The sequence below is a fragment of the Lichenostomus cassidix genome, chromosome Z (genome assembly GCF_008360975.1).
Source record: "Lichenostomus cassidix isolate B80296 chromosome Z, HeHo_3.0, whole genome shotgun sequence".
Taxonomy (NCBI): Eukaryota; Metazoa; Chordata; class Aves; order Passeriformes; family Meliphagidae; genus Lichenostomus; species Lichenostomus cassidix.
Window position 1 is genome coordinate 53636339 of NC_139511.1, and position 17783 is coordinate 53654121.

General features: G+C 37.4%; 1 protein-coding gene across 10 annotated transcripts in view; it reads right to left on the bottom strand.

Moving 5' to 3' along the window:
- MAST4 (microtubule associated serine/threonine kinase family member 4) overlaps nucleotides 1-17783 on the bottom strand; it is a 232727-nt gene that overhangs the window by 89469 nt on the left and 125475 nt on the right. The gene's annotated exons all lie outside the window — the stretch shown is intronic.

A 17783-nucleotide genomic window follows, 5' to 3' on the forward strand; every position in this document is an offset into this window, starting at 1 on the left:
TGAACTCAGAGACCTTAGCTGTGTATAAACTGAAGTGCATATGCTAATGTTTAAAGCACTGCAATCAGAATTTTTCTGTAAAGGTTTAGAAAAAATCCAAACTTTCCAAAATGGGGAAAATTTATACACAAAAACATTTAATTATCAAAGCAGATTCCAAGAGCAGAAGATTCAGATCTTATTTGTAGATGTCTCTAAAGAGGAGTTTTATAACATTACAATATCTCATTATGTAACACCCAGAAAGCAAGACTAATTAGTCTTTATATAGTTGAATAAAGTGCAAAAGAATGGACAGAATTTAACAGCATAAATGTTTAAGAAAAACAGATGCAGAAGTAATAATGAAGGCAAGGAAAATAAAGAAAAAAAAGGTAGAGGAGAAGTTGAATATGAAATCAGTATAGAAGATATCTTCAATAGGCAAAAAAAGCCAAACACTAAGACCAACCTTTTCTTGAAAAATGCTTTGTGAAGCAGCAAGAGTGCCACTCCCAACTCTTTAACAGGCTAATGCAAAGTCCGTTTGCACATTACACAAGGTTTTGCCATACTACTTAATTATTACATTCAATGATCTGACCCATTAATGTATCATTATTGTAGACCTATCTAAAAAAAAAAAGAATGTACAAAATTATTGCAAGTTTTACATTTGGAGTACTGGAAAAGTCAAATCTTATTGAAGACATACACTGCAATTTTTAAACCTCACAAAAAGGAAGAACTTTTTGAAAATGTGAAATTATACACATATGTTTTTAGGAATCTGTCTAGATTAATTTCTACTTTTCCAATCATAGAACTTGAGCAAATATTCCATATTCCTTGAGAAAACAAAGTTGTATTGTTTTCCCCTTCTCTAAATTTTGTCCAGCTGAAGAGTCATTGAATTCCTCTCTTAATCTAAGAATGGTCCAAAATCTTCCTTCTGGCTTCATGCAATGTCACCACATTTATGCTAACTTTTCTCCCTTTATCTGCTACTCATGTCTTGAATAACTGTTTCTTCGCAATTCCCAAATCTAAATTGAATCCAGGAGAAACTTCTGGTATTCATTAGATGTTCATTAAAAGACAGACAGATTGCATCTATTCATGATGATGTGATGGTATCACTACCAACATCTGTGGTGCAGGCTGGGGTCCAGAGAAACCATTATGTGACTTTAAAGCAGTTTTGCAAGGCTAAAATTTGGGATTTAAATGACCACCACAACTCCTGTCACAAGGAGGAAATACATTTGAAGCACAAAAACTTTAGATACACTTCACAGATTTTGCCACAAGGGTGATTCCTTGCCCTTACTTATCACTTGCCCATACTTGTAGAAACTGAGACTTTTATCACTTTTGCCAGAATATCCTATGTAAATAAACAAATGCCTTGTATTCACTTCCACAATAATATTCAAACCCTACATTACTCAGGTGAATGTGCAACATCTTTCACAAATCATTATCGAAGACATCTAATTAAACTTATCTTTGTACTTTTTTTGGAGGCAGTGTATTTTTAATACTCAGGAGTATAATGGCATTACCCTCAATATCAAGATCTTACACAACAAGAAAGCCTTTCCCTCCGCTGCAACTTAAAAATAAAAATTCTTTGCTATTTGCTCAGACGTGGCTGTGGAGAGAATTCACCTTCTATCATATTCAAATGAAATGTTCTATTGAGAAATACAAAACAAAACATACGGAGAGTTCCCTCTATTTGCCTTACCAGTAAGGGAAGATGCAACTCACTTCATTAAAGGACAAACCTATCTTAGAAATCTCACTGTAAACTTTGTTCTGCAGTTGTGCTTAGAAAAGATTCTGAAACAATGTAATCCATCCTGTATAATGTGTGAAACACAATTCCTTCCCCAAAATAATGCTATTATAAAAGAGTCATTTTGTGCATGAAAAAAATAAACTTCAGGGAACCTTGAAAGATGATCTAAACTGCCAGAACACTGCAAATGGGAAGCAGGGTGGCACAAAGGAAGTATCAAAGCACTACTTACTCAACTGAATTTAGCCTTGAAACAGCAATCGTCCATATACAAAAGAATCTCAGAAGTTAAAACCATTCTGCAGACAAAATAGTTTTTTCTAGACCTCTGAACACATCAAGTAACTTTCCCCTTCTATTGTCTTCACAAAACTATTCTTCTCCCATTCAAATCTGACAAGATAAACCAACTGATAAGAGACAGCCCTGAAATAAAGCCTCTTTGTCTGCAGGGAAGTTATAGCCATGCAGGAACACTCTACAGGGATTGTAACTTAGGGAAACATAAACCTTGGTAAACCACAGAGCACTAACCCTCAAAATGCAATTCTCTAAGGTTTGAATTTCATGTTGTGATCAGGTTGCATGCCAGGAAGAGACTAGCAAGCCAGGCAGCAGGTAAGATGCAATGCTTAGAACACACCAAAAAAAAAAAAAAGAAAACCTTTTTACAAGAAAAAGAGCAGGGGAGAACAAAGGGAAAACAAATCAGTCACATTAAACAATAACTAAACTTTGGGGTGCACACAAAACTTGAACAGAACAAAGTTTCCCTTTGCCTTCACTGCCCCACAAAGATCCTTCCTACTTTATTCCTCCTGGTGACTACCCGTGTGGAAGTCGTTGACCTTATACTGTACAGCAGTGCCGTGGACAAATCGCACAGCTCCTTATGTTGGAATCCAATTCATTATTTCCTACTTGTTTCCCAAATCCACACCCCCAGACAGGTTCTGTCTTATCTCCTGCTCTCTGTCACTGACACTCCTGCCCACTCACTCTTCTCCTCCCTATCCAGAGTTCTCACGATGTCTCACTGTGGGGGAATTCCTCCTTCACCCCAGCTCCAGTATCATTCTGAGTGCACTGACTCCAAGTCACTTCTCCAGCTGCTACAGACAATCAATGTTTCTGATGAGAAGCACTCATGATAAAATGAACAGAAGACACTACATAGAAAGTGCTTTTGCTGAACTTCTTTTGTAACAAAGCCAGGGTGAAGAGCAGCTGCTGAAAGATGCAATCCAGTTGCATAAAGCTTGATTACTTAGCTCCTTAAATAGCCACAATTCTTCCCATATCAGGCAAAAGCCATTTGGGTAAAAATAAGGGGAACTGTGAGACTGAAATCAGCAAAGCACAAGACTTGAGTACTAGTGCAGCCATTAAAATAGAGCACAGTCTCTTGGAAAACACTAAATAGAATAAAAAGCTGAAGCAGAAATGCAGTGCTTCTAGGACAGACAATACTTCATCCAGAGCTGAGATGCTGGTTTCCTGGTACAGTAATCAAGAAATGGCAACAGTTGCAGAAGATATGCACTGAAATGGAAATTTCTTCCTTTGAATGAAGGCTAATAGATGAGCAAATCACTGGCAGTGAAGGTTAATCACTTTTATTTATTCCAAAAAGTAGGGAAAGCAGTCTATTTTGTCAGAGATTACCACTTGCCATGCTTTTCATTGGAAATATGGCATCAGCCTTAGTAATTTATAATTGTTCCATTTCACCATCCTCAATTATTAGTATTTACACTTGTAATGAAGATGGATTTGGACTGCAAGCTATTATGACAGTTCACCACCTCTCACAGGCTATGCTGAACACAGCACTACTCCACAACACACCATCTTAATTCTGGTATCAGTGTAATATACAGCAGTTTAGCTGAAGGCAAAGATTAAAAAGGGATTTCTCCCATTCTAAAAAGAGGCTGCAAACAAATGGTTTTACTTGCTAATACAAGTGCAAAGAAATTAAGTTATTGCCATATCCAGAATGCAAAGCCTAACCATGTACACACAAGAGACATGAATAATGCAAGACCAGCCCTCCCATTAAGGCTCTAGGGATAGAAAAGGTGGTTATAATTTCTCTGGTAATAAAATTGCATAGTTGAAAACTACCCCAGCAGGAACATGCTGTCCCTAGCAAGACTTGAGATCATTGTGACTTTGTTTATACAGGAAACTTAAATTTAAGTTCTATTTCAGTTATGTTTAACTTGTTATGAAGGTAGCTAAGCTATGACTTCATAGTTATTATCTTCAGCAACACCAACACTGAAGAGTCACTGAACAGTGCACACAGCAATTAAAAAACCCCAGAACATTTAAAGTGAGGAATTTAGCTTGATTTGTTTGGGCTTTTTTGTCTGGTTGGTTGGGTTTATTTTGTTTTTACAGAAGAAGCATTCTGCATTAAAAAGCAGTTCAATGAGTATTTCCAAGTGCTCCAGAATCCAGACAAGTTCTGTAGGATATTAACTGGAACAAATGCAAAAACCAGCTGCCTGAAAAGATGACGCACACTGATACTGCAGCAGCTTCCTTGTCAAAAGAAGCCTTTAAGCTTGCATTTGCTGAAGCATCTCCAGACCCATAAAGTCAAAGTAACACACAGCCTGCACTCAAAGCCAGTTCACACCTACATTGCTTTATACAAGGAAACAAATTGACAGAGAATGTTCCTCACTGAATACTGCGGAATTACAGGTACACCGGGAGAATCAACTGACTCCATCCAGCACTAATCATTGCTACTCTGTTCTAACTCACAGCTACGAAAGACCAAAGAGTAAGGAAGCTAAGGTTTACAATTTTGAGTGTTATTTCCTAGTTTTTTAAAAGCAGTTATATTTTCAGGGTGCAACAATAATTGGGAGAAGTGTGCAAACCATCTGAAGTAAAGTAGAGCATCAGTAACACCCAGAATTTTCATTCTATTTTTTTAAAGGCTGTCAGTATTTCACATTTATTTTATTTTATTAATTTATTGTCATCTAGCAGTACTTTCTGATTTATTTTATCTAGACTATATGTCTGCATATACACTCTCCAAATCTGGTATGTGTACAGAGATGTGTATATAAGCATATATACACATATATACATATTCATATTTACTTGTATAAAATATATGCATATATTTATATAAATATATATATATCTAAAATACTACATTTACAATATTGCACATACAGCCAAGTATTCTACTTACTATATATCCCCTCTCTGTGAGGAATTATTCTACATCAGTCTGTAATGAGGTGGGAAAAACAGGCTATTGGATTTAAATTTTAAGTATTATAATGTAGGGATTCAGATTTTCCTCTCTTGTATGTAAGGTTTGGTCAACTTAAGCAAGACAACCTTTAGTCTGAAGAAACAAGAGTGCTGCCAAAACACAATGAACAACGACAGACCAAGATGAGGTAGGCAGCAGCTGGCAGCCCTAGTGTGGTGGTTTGTCTGGAATCTTTGCAACACTACATTGAGTGCTTCATTTTGGGCTGCTGGCCAGGTAAACATGGGCAGTAAGCTACAGCACCCACCTCTCTAGGTACTCGAAAATGTGTGCCCAACACCCTTCTCCCTACCATTAATACCAATTACTAGAACGCCATCATGCCATCAGAACTTCACCTTTCCTCAACCACACAAAAGAGGAGACCTTGTCTTTTTCTTCATATTTCCAAAAAAAACAAAAAAAAACCAAACAAAAAAATGGAACAGAAAAAAATCTACAGGGAAAATAAAACATAAAATGCAATCAATTGGATGTATGGTCACCCTTTCCACGGACTGTCTAAAGGATTCAAATGCACTCAAGACAGCATCACTGCAAAAACAGACAATAGGAATCTGCCAAATTTTTAACGGTCAGACCTGAGCAAGACTGTCACAAAGACCTTACACTGTAGAGGGCTTCTCAATCTCCTTTAGCCCAGAGTATTACAATACAGCTAAACAGATCCTTCATTATGCCTTCTCAAAAGAACTTGCTAGTTAGACGTGTTCAGTGTATTCAGCTTCACTGACTGCTCTCACTGACTTTTTACTCTAACCAATTTTGATCCATAATTTTTCTTCTTGTCACACAGGAGAATAATCAGTGGTTAAAAGAAATCAGAATTTCTTCAACAGAACTAAAATGGTATAATTGTATCTGTCCTGACCCTTCTGAAACCCACTGACTCACTTTTAAGTTACATAATTAAATATTTATCTCTAAAATAACAAAATGGAGTACTAAGCTAACTACTAACTTCACAGTCGTACAATATTCATAAAATAGCCGCACACACGTTAGTCTGTAATACAACCAAAGTGAGTAGGAAGAGGAGGGCAGACAAAGAGAATGCTCAGGATCACAAACCACCCAGCCACTGAGCAATTCTGCTTTATTGTACACAAAATGCCATTTTTGCATCTTTACATCATAAAGTCCATTGAGAATATGATGATGGAATCATTTAAATCCCACTGCTTCTTGAATTTTTATTTTGTACTCTGAAAAGGGAAATAAACCAAGTTATTAGATGAACAGCATGTTTGCTATCATACTGAGAAATTTAACTAAATTCCTTGATACATACATGTTATTCATTCAAAATAGTAAGATAATTAGGAAGCTAGCAGCAGATGTAGAGGAAAAACATGCAGGGCTGGCCTAAAAAAATCCTAACTGGAAAAGACCAAAGTTAGTAGTCATTGTGATGGGTTTATAATATTTAACAAGTGCTGTCTCAAAAGCAGAAGTGTTATACATCACACCTATCAAAAATCACAGCATCACTAGTCTGAAAGTGTTAACCAAATGAAGTAGTGCCTTGACTTGGATAGCAGATAACCCTGAAGAAACTATTTGCATTAGACAGGAAATACCCTATTTACCCGTGGACATGCCTATCCAGGCTGCAGACACGAGGTTCAAAAAAGAGGCCTTCTTGTGTTTTTTGGCCATCCCCCGCAGTTTACATTAACCCCTATCACTGCAGATTCTGACTGCAGACTACAACCTCCTGGTGCATCTCCTGTGCTAGGAGAATGCAGCCAGACATTTCCTACCAAGTTGCAGAGGCCAGGCTGGGGGCAGGATGTTTCTCACTCTGACCCGTTGCTGGTTGTTAACAGCTTGGGAGAAACTGGGGGAGCAGATGGAGGTGAGTCAGGATGCTAGATGCCATTTCCTCTGGAGCCTCCACCTCAGACTGGCGTGCTGTTTGCCAGGCTGTAGCACAGACATTGTCACAGGCAACGCTTGCCACTGCCTCTGTCCCTGATTTGGGAGCTAGGCTGGAGCTCTGTCACTGCTGCTCACAACATAAGCAGTAAGACTCAAGACACAAGAAGGTCGCTGGGGGACCTCCTCCTCACCTTCCCATTCCCCCTGATGGGGAACAATAGCCTTTTCCACATTTACACTGAACAGAGCAATCAATAAACAGACAACTTTTACCCAGTCAGCCTCTTCAAAAAAAACCAAAACAAAAAAACAAACAAACAAACAAAACACCAAAAAACCAAAAAAACCCCAAACCAAACAAAAAAAAACAAACCCACACAAAACCAATAAACATATGGGTTCTGTTCCAGCCATATTTCCTTTGAACAACATCCATTTAGACTCAAGGATTAACCACAGCCAATTCCTGAGGACATTTCTGTACTGCAAGGGAGCCAAGCATATATCCTGAGTTTTCTGCAACTCCAGTTGAAACTGAGGCCAGCAGAGTTCGGAATTTAGATAAAACATGGGAGTGGCTCCAAACTACAGACGAAGACCTGTTTGTCCAGTTACCTACCACAGTGAAACCCTGTTCACCTTCTCTCCAGCTTTCTCATTCTGTTTTCCCCTTAGACCTACCTCCTCTTGGGCTTTGGTTCTTCCTTGCTCAGAGCACCACTGTTCCTAACTTACCATGTATCTAGGAATCAGCAGGCCAGGATGATAAGCCCTACAGGCCTCTTCACAGCAGTGAGCACATACCCCAAATAGAATGGAAGGGAGCTTTACGGAGTGCTTCTCTTGGCTAAAAGAGTCTGCATGGTGCCAATACCCGCAAAGTCTCAGTGGGTTAAAGTATGCCATGTTTTGAAATTATGTAGTTACATGCAGCAGCCTAAAAAGCCAACTTCCTTGGTAGATACCTAAGAGACACCTCAAAAACGACCAATACATGGAAGAAAATAAGAAACTATTTCGTTGGCCCTGCTTCTTGCTTTGGAAGTTGTGCTTCATCTTCTTTTCAGCCTCTTTTACTTGCCTCTACCCATTAATAAAATTATGGTGCCAAGGCTACTTTCACATAAAAGGAATCAGAAATGTATTAAAACAGAATTCTACACAGCACCCTCTATCACATGAAACACTGTCTGCTTTGCACTATACTCTAGAGACTCGCCCCAGGAGAAAAGCCATTAAGAGACAAGGTCCAATAAATATTTTTCCTCCATTATTTTAAAATATTTTTAGGACAGTTTTAAGCTTTTTTTTTTCTTTTGTTTTTCACACCCCTCCCCCACTTCTTTTTTCCCCTAATAATCTTGAAGTAGAAGAATTCAATTAATCACATCCTAAAATTCAAGGGCAGGAGACAGGGAGCTGCTTGAAGGAGATCCATTTTACATGGTTTTACATTCCAATTCAGTAGTGCTCTTCTGGTTTAATCCCTAAAATAATGTATATTTACACCTGACTCTTTTCTCCTATAATTAAGTAGAAACAAGTAATTTTTACTCAAAAAAGTAGTAAGTCCAGACAGGACGGGACTGCTTCTTTCCATCTTTGATAAATCTGGTAGCTCTCATTCTCTCAAAACTAGGAAGCTGCACACCATGGATTAAATGTGTTGTCTTCAAACCTTTAGCACATACTACCAAAGGAATGAACAGGTAAGACAGTGTCAGAGCAAAACATCTGTTCGTAGGAAAACAATACAGCAGATCAAACACAGTAGGAAAAGAGTCTGAATTCTTCTATTCCTGCTTGCACAGGATTCCCACTTGGGCAGGGAGAAAAACAAAGGAGGCAAAAACATTTAAGGAGGATAGTCTTCAGAAGACATATGCTCCTACTAAGAACATAAAGTTAGTATTTAACTTCTTGAGAACAGAAGTGAGGATACACATCTACAGATTTGAAAGCACTGCAGTAATGAAGCACAGTTGCTTACTGAGCATTTCACATGTGAAAGAAAAAAGCTTCATCCCTTCTGCAGCACTTTGGCACTAACTGCTGTGGCTTATCTTGTTTCTTCATATAAATACGACAGCTCCCAAAAATTTGCAATGAATGCCTAATTTTAAACAATGAGATGTAAATTTGCATCTTTTCTTTATGGGAATCAATGCAAACAGGTCCTATTCCTTTTCCTTCTGAAGTTTTAAATAATGCAAGAGGCAATATTATATAACTAAAGTGTCACACTTTCCATACAAGAAACAAACACTTTGCAATTAATATTCTGTCCTGCCTTTTGTTTGGACATAAGGAGTTGGTAATGCTTAAGCAGTTAATACACTGGACTTGAGGGGGAAAAAAAAAAAAAAAACTTAAAAAAAATTAAAATCATTACTTAGAACAAAATGTGGGTGTTTGAAAACTATGCCCTTTACTGGTTAGGAGACTGAAGAGGAACAATTAAGTGGAAAGCATTCAACCTCAAAACTACGTCTGTTCCCACAAGACCTCTGGCAGCACCATCAGTGTCCCACATTTGAGCGTGCACACATTGACTGCGGCTCAGAAATTCAGTTTGCAAACAAAAGACCCTCCTCTCCTTACTGAGACCCACATTCTCCTTCCCTCCCACTGACAGCTGACCAAAAGTTTTTTAATTAAATCATAATTAAGCACTAGAAGCATTATTTTCCCAGGGGAAGGTGAAAAAAAATCCATTCACTGTGCCCATTCAGCTGTTGGTGTCTGTTGAGACTGCAGCAGAGGGCATCAGTTAACGCCAGCTATGGCGGCTTTCATGAAGGGGGTGTTTGTTCTGTAGGAACCAGACGTCTGCAAAGTTATGCTCAAATGTAAGCGACCAAACACTCCACAGCAATAATGTTTGGAGACACCGCTACACATATACCTGCAGCCAGCAAGGTGGCACTTCCCCACTAGCCATATGGAGCTGCAACAAATTAGGATCTGTTTGCACTGGAGTTCCCAAATGCAGTTACATCACTTCAGTGGCAAAACAACAAAAAACGGTTATAAAAAACAGGTACATCTGATCTAGCTTTTTTCCAAATTAAAATGGGTCTTATGTAATAGACATCACTACCAAGCATTATTTTTTTTATTTTAAAAGCTTCATGAGAAATTTAAAAGAAACAAAAAGAAGTATGTGCTGGCACATAGCTGACACTATTTACAAACACACATCAATTATTTCTTCTCTCTGCAAATTTTTATTAGATATAGAGTATCCACACTTAAATAAGTTAGCTGTGTATCTAAACTGGTATAGTCACATGAGCATATCTCCCCTCTAAAGATGAAGTTACATCACAGGACAAAAGTCTTCTTCTGGTTCAGAATTTCCCCAGAAGGAAATGAAAATGAACCATGAGAGTAAAACTGCCTTCTCCAACTGTAATTGTGTACTAAGAAAGCTGTGTCAGCAAAATTAGTTTAATACTAGCTCTGGCTCAAATTATCATCATTGTATAAAACCCAGCATGCAGACTAGGAGGGAGCAAACTTCAGCTCCACATGTCAATACACCTACTGAGGAGGGCAATCTAGTACACATGCAGATCATCACTGCAAAGTCACAGTGAGGTAATTGCAAATGTCTGAATAATCTCTAGTGAAGCAATTCAAACATCTTCAGGCATAGTCATGAGTGGGGATGACAACACAAGGCCTCTGACATACACTTACTTTTTTTTTTTTTTTTATGGTAACACTTAATCATCAACCACCACACATACCAGGAAAGATCAGATGATTTATGTGTTTCAGCTTGCTGCCACAGACCTGCACTATATATACATGCACATTTTTAGTATTAAAAATAGTGTGGCAGAGTATAGAGAAAAGGTTTCAGTGACGTATGCTTCACGTTTCAAGTGACTGGATTATTCAGTGAGGTAAGAAACAAATTATCTAGTCCATTGCAAATAAAGTACTGATAAAGCATTCATGTTATGTCATCAAACATCCCTCCCTTCTGACATGCTGTGCCCCTTTAGTGATCCAAGTCTGAATCACGAACACTGTGCAACTTTAGAATCCCTTTATCCTATCTGTTTCCTGCAGATCAAAACACCACAGTGCTGGGCTGCAATCTCATACAGGCCTTGAGAAGAGATGATGCATTATCCAGGGAAAGGGGAATCTGTCTCTGCAATGGTATATTTCAAGCTCCTTCCCACAGCTGGGGGCCCAGCACAACTAGAACACAATACGATTTTGAATTTATCCACATGGTTATGCCTAATGAAAATCCGGTGAGTGAAACTGGAAAACTAGTAGTATCATCCTAGCAAAAAACCCCAGTACACGTTCAGCACAACATACCTCCATTAATAAATCTGGCCCCCAAAATCCATTCATAGTATGTCTTTCCCAAGATTTCTTTATCTGAGAAAAGTCCTAGAATTTCCAGAATCAAGGAAGACTGATTTCTCATTAACAGCTCTTCTGGCCACTTCAGCAGTCAATAACACCTTAACTTCTCATAAAATCCAAGAACACAGAAATAAGACAAAAAAAAAAAAAAAAAAAAGCAAAATATGCAAAATTAACTTGTATACTTAGTACACTTTCTACCCTAGACTTAAATCTATTAATCTGTACATATCCTACAAGAACACAAAGAAAAGGCTATGTCCATCTTAAACGCAGTACAGAGTATACAACCAATTCATGACAACAACTTTTGCATGTACTTTGCCCGGTAAAAACACCCATAAAGGTCTATTTTACCACCAAGGTAATGTACTAATGTAGTAATTGCTCACAAATAGAAGTAGGTCACGGAAGATTCATGAAAGCAAATGCCAGTGACTCAGTGTAGAAGGAAGAAGAAAAGAAAGAAAATGAAGCAAGGATATGATTTATAGTGTGTAAATAGGTATGAGCTAATAGTGTGAAGAGGAATAATTTCACAATGAAGATCTGTTTAATTCACCCTGATGTGTCAAGAATGAAGTATCACATAAAATGACTAGTAAAGCAACATCCACTAAAGAGACAAAAAAGCAAGCTGTGGTAATTATAGTAAACATTCTAATTTTGAACACATCAGTTAACTTACTGCCCATGAGACACAACAGCAGCCACAGCTCAGCACCAGATCTAGCAGTGATACTGGCAGTAACGAGAACCACCTGAGATGCTACAGGAAATACTGCTTGTCAAACCACACAACACAAGACAGTTAACACCCATTTTTAAACTTCACTGATTAAACAGTATCTGCTCCAATACGAGCAGAACTGCAGATAATCTAAAGGAGAGGAAATCAAAGTGAGTGCATTGCTGTCAAGTGCTAAATTGTATTAATGTAGTACGTGCAGTCTTCGAGTTCTATCTTCTGGATTCACACAATGGCTTAAATACTTCAAGTTTTCAGTGCTTGAGTGTAGGGGTTTGTTGTTGTTTGGTTTGGGGTTTTTTGCTTTGTGGTTTGATAGTTTTTCTTGGAAGTTCATGTTTCAAGCCCTCTTTTGGCAATGGAAAGAGATTTAAGATGCAAGTATCTAAAATCAGACAAAATTAACTTCTACCCCTAAACACTAGAAAATGAAGTGCTAAACTTTTTACAGCAGTAACGAATTCCAAACAAAAAGGAACACTGGCTTGGATGCATATGGAATTCAACATTGCAAATACAGTCTTTCTTTTTAACACATCAATCTTTTCAAGAATTTTAGTATTACAGAATTAAAAATATCTCAAGATTTCATAATCCTACAAGAACATGCCTGTGTTGGCTTTTAAACTTCTACTAAAATTCCACATTGAAGCAGCAATGTTTGGGATAGCAGAAACATAACTGTGGAAGAAGTAAGTTGGAAAAGGAATTTGTCTCAAAGTTGTTGATGAGGCCAGCTGAAATCCTCCTACAAAAGGCAATTTTACATTAAACCTGGTGTTTTTTACATTATGAAGACTTTGCATTAAGTCTTCATAAGCAGTTCATTACACAAAAGCTGTTAACTTGAACAAGAACCATGAAATTTACATTAAAAACTTGAAAAAAAAAAAAATCATATATTATGCTTCAATGGGTACATTAAAAAAAATGGGATCCATGAGAAAATTTCCGCCCTTGTTCACGTATAACTTACATTATATACCACTAAATCACATTTCACAAATTCTCTAAGATATATTACTCTGCTAACAAGTCACTCTTACACCGACAAGGTAAAATCAAGAGTTTCCACACATACTGTATGCTGTACTGCCACAAGGTTAATGTCATCCTTACTATTGTGAGATTCACATCCATGACTCCACCACAGAAAGTGGTCTTGCAAATTACCTGTCATCTTAAAAAACATGGATGTAGAGAATGGAAAGCTGAATCTACAGTTTAGGATAAATTCTGTAGTTTTCATTGTTCCACTGAAAATGTGCTTTGGTATGACTTCCACACACTGTCCACATAATGGAGACAGGCTCAAGTAGAAATACAACACATGGCATTCTGTGGTCTTCTAACCCTCTCAGTAGGAGTAGTAAGGCAGAACATGCTGAGAATTTGAACAGTAATTCTTCAGTTCCTGCTTTTTGAAAAATAGAAGCCCCGAACCTCTAATTTGGTTCAGTGGTTTAATCAAACATTAGATTTCCTATTAGCATAAGCTTTAGCTCTGCTTTTCAAATAGTTTTTACAAATGACCTCAGACTACATTCAGCTTGAAAGCCAAATGTAGGCATACTTCTCAAAGACAAATTAACATCAGCAAAAGCCATTTTCTCAAATGTCTTCAGTATAAAAGAATTGAGACATTTGTTGGTATTATCCTTTCTTCAAATTCTAACTGCAAAAATTACCACTTTGAAGACAAAAATTTAACAATAAAGCAAAAACATGAGTCAATTTTAATATAATCATATGTTTTCTAATAATCTCCCTTCCATAAATCCATAACTAAACATTAAATCAAAATGATTTTTCAGTCTTTCAAAAACCTCAAGAAAGTCTGTACAGGTAGGTAATGGCAGCATACAGTTCAGAAGGGCTAGACAACTAGTTGGATGTACATATGGGTGTGTAACCAATTAAAAAGTGACTGATTGTTTTCTCAGACTACCTTACAGAGTTCTGACTTGTTTTTATGGGGACATATAATGTCTTGCCCTATTGTGACTAGCATAAATTTAGCTGATACAGAAAAACAATGACAATGAAATATTAAAAAATTACCAATTAAAAAAAACCCCCAAGATTCTAGTTGGCAAACTGACTTACAACAATTTGGTGAAAAAGAAATGCAATCTCATCATCTCTTCCTTCCAAAGTGCTTCATTAGGACCCACACAACAAGTGGAGACTACTTACTGAGAGATGCAGATTCTTTTTTTCCTTTGTATTTTACAGAGAAATACCATATCTCACTCTCCTAATTTTTTTTTTTTCCAATAATGAAACTCAAACACAAGAATAGCAGCTTCATATCTATTTAACACAGGACAGGTCTCATATCATTCTGCAAAAATCGATGAACTCCCAAGAGTTTCTGTAACATTGAAGCTGGACTAACTTTATATTACTTATAGTTCTACATGTGATATTACAGCTTAGCCACTGAAGCATTTCCCACTCAGGGCTCTAAAAAGAACTTGTAGTAATAATAATACCAGAAAATAATATTCTGCTTTTAAATTCTGACTACTCCATATGTTATACTAGCCATATTTTTGAAATAGATAACGCAGTCACTCTCTCCAAAGGGCAAATTCTGATCTTCCTATTCACTAATGTCTCCCAGCACACTTTACCACAAGTGGCAAAGCAGAAACATGTCATTCACCAGTGCTGGAGACAAGAATCATGCTGCAATGCGATACGAAGCCACACATCACATCCTTCGTAAGTCTAGCTTCAATAGCCCAAATGCCTGCAGCCATACCACCTCATGCTGTGATTTTTTTCACATCCTGGGCTATGCAGCACTGGGCTAACTAGCTGCTGCAGGAAATGATGATCACCTTCAGTCAGAGCTAAGCACACACCCCAGCACGGTGCTGCAGGGCACATTGCTGTTTCACCGATGAATCCAGGCTGCCAACCACATGAGATCATTAGAGATCATTGCTTTGAGTAAGCATAAGGGCAGTCAAGCACACACTTGTGAAGAGACTTACTGAACATTCTGAAACCCAAATCAACAGAATGTGTTTTCTTAAGTCCTGGGTTGCTCTTCAAGATCTCAACAAGCTAACTGAAGAAAAAGTCTAATTATTTTGACAGCATATTTGTGTTAAGCAACCCCCTGATTACCTAAAACTTTTCTCCACCAATGCTTAATTTAAAACCAGCACATCTTGGAAGGGAATTAAAAAAAAAACAAACAAAAAAACCCAACACCTTCCCAAACTAATATAAATAAGTCTGTATCTGTAACACACTATATATGTACAATTCACCAATCAAGAGGACTTAGGATCTCTGACAATAAAGTATGATGAGGATGACTTCAGATTAAATTCAGCACAGGCCAAGTGTAAAAAGTAAGTAAATGACATTGGTAATTTTGTTAAAAGGGTATCACCAGTAAAGATACAAAGAGAAGCATGGAAGTTCATGGTATTTGTTAAGGCGAACAAGTAGTTTTTTGCAGCGTTAACTACACGATCTCTACGATGGTATGGCAAAGATACTTCATTGCAAAAATCTAGTTTGTTATGACTTCACATACTTGTGAGGCACAACAAATGTGCTTAACTAAGTACCACAGACCACGATAGGAACCGGCATCAGATGTAACTAACTAGGAGCCCCATGGTGTGAGCACTTATTGGTTCCAATAATTGTTTTGCAATTATGTCACTTGTTTTCCACCTCTAGTTTAGCTCATTCCCAGAATGCTTTTCTAGTTAGCCAAAGAAACAGAAGTGACCAAGGATTTTACAGAGGCAGCGAGGCCCTCACTTTGCAAAGCCTTTCTGCTCCGCAACAGTTTGTGGCCACAGTAAAGATTAGAAGTCAATTTTACACATTCAAGCGACTAAATCATACCCTCAAGATACAAAACAAGTATTTTAAATTTTAAAAAGTACCCAGTGTAATTCAATACAGTCATTTTATAAATTCAGTGTGCTGACAGAAGGGAAGAGAAAAAAAAACATTAAGCCTCAAGCATAGAGACTACTGTCTTACAGCGTTACAGGAGGGTACCTTCCAGCTTAGTTCAAACACATCAAATCAATTAAAATTAATCATACATTAGGCTTGCAATCATTCATGCTTGAAAACTTCAGTAACTGCTAAACTCACCAAATACGTTAACACTATTGCCCTTTTTTTTACGTCAGAATTAACATACAGCAAATGTGTGGAAAAATAATCTGCAGTGTTGTTTTCTATGTATCTTTTATCTTCTAGAAGGACATATGGAAAACGAAAACTGTATGTGCTCCTATGTATGCCCCTACAGCCATGTGGTTATTACTTCCAGCCAAAATGAATCAACTATGCTACTACAGGTAGAAATAACTGTGCTTTTTGGTTGAGAAATCTTTGGAATAAATGATAAATTTGTTGCAGATGCTTTTACTCAAGATTTTATCTAAAAATAATGAATGGATTTTTCTCTTTGTTCTTCAACACTGAACAATGATTTCAGACTGTAGCCTTCCTCCTTTAAGATGCAATGGAGTGCATTTGCAGAAACTCTGAAAAAGTAAGAGTAGTCAGCTTTGTCTCAAGACTTCTAAAAAAGTATTTTGAGAGAAGATCGGTCATAACTGAAGAAACCCCATTTTTTCTACTTCGAAGAACAAAACCACTTGGGTCCATCTTGTAGATGAAGCATTATTACTTCTCATGGATGCAGTTGTGCTCTAAGTCCTCATTGTTCTCCATATCACAGGAACACAACAAATGACTGCCTCCACTCCAAAGAGCTTACACAAGCCCAAAAACCCAGGCCCAACACATGGACATGACAAACATCTCCAGCAGGTTAGAATAGGGTGTGGATGAGGCAAGGTGACAGAAAAGGGTGTGCTACAATTTTTGGCCATCAGGAAGAGTAATCACCTCACTACTCATCCAGCCCATTAGCCCATTAAGTAATTTAAGGTTTCTATTTGCATCACAGCAGAAGGATGCCTGAAGAAGTGATGTTCATAAAGCATAAAACCACCATTTCTGCAGCCTTTGTTTTTGTTTGGAAAATGTCTCAGGTCTTATGAGCAACACAGTCAGAGGGTTTGAGAAAAAGGAAAAAATGTGGCACTGGTAAAAAAACTACTTCAGTAGCCTCATAGTCACAGCCAAGTCATAAAGACAGGAACAAATTCACCTTTTACACAAGTTTCCTTTGTTTTTTAAGTTTTTTATGCGGCAACAGTAGCTCTTACTTTTGACGAGACTTAGAGGTATACATTGCCTAATAAAAGTAGAAGCTAGTAAATCAATGGAAGTTGTTACCATAAAAAAAAAAAGACAATTAAAAAGCAAACACCTTAAAAACAAAAAAAATCTGATACTGCACAGGTTTTATCCTTAGAACATGAACCACTACATTGCTTCAAAATCTTAATATAATGAACTGTCTTTTAACTACTTGGACTTCAAGTCCTATACTCACTTGTCCACATTTATCTTATACAGGTGTACTGATAATATTTTCTGCCTTTGCCCTAAGGATGGTTACCGTCAAGTGAAATCATCAACTCATGGTTTATGAGTTTAGTATTTACAGAATCTTGGTACCTATTAGAAAAGTGGTTTCATAAAATAACACAAATTTTGTAGGAACATAACCCTACAGCACAAACTGTTCAGGTGAAATATCTATAAATATATGA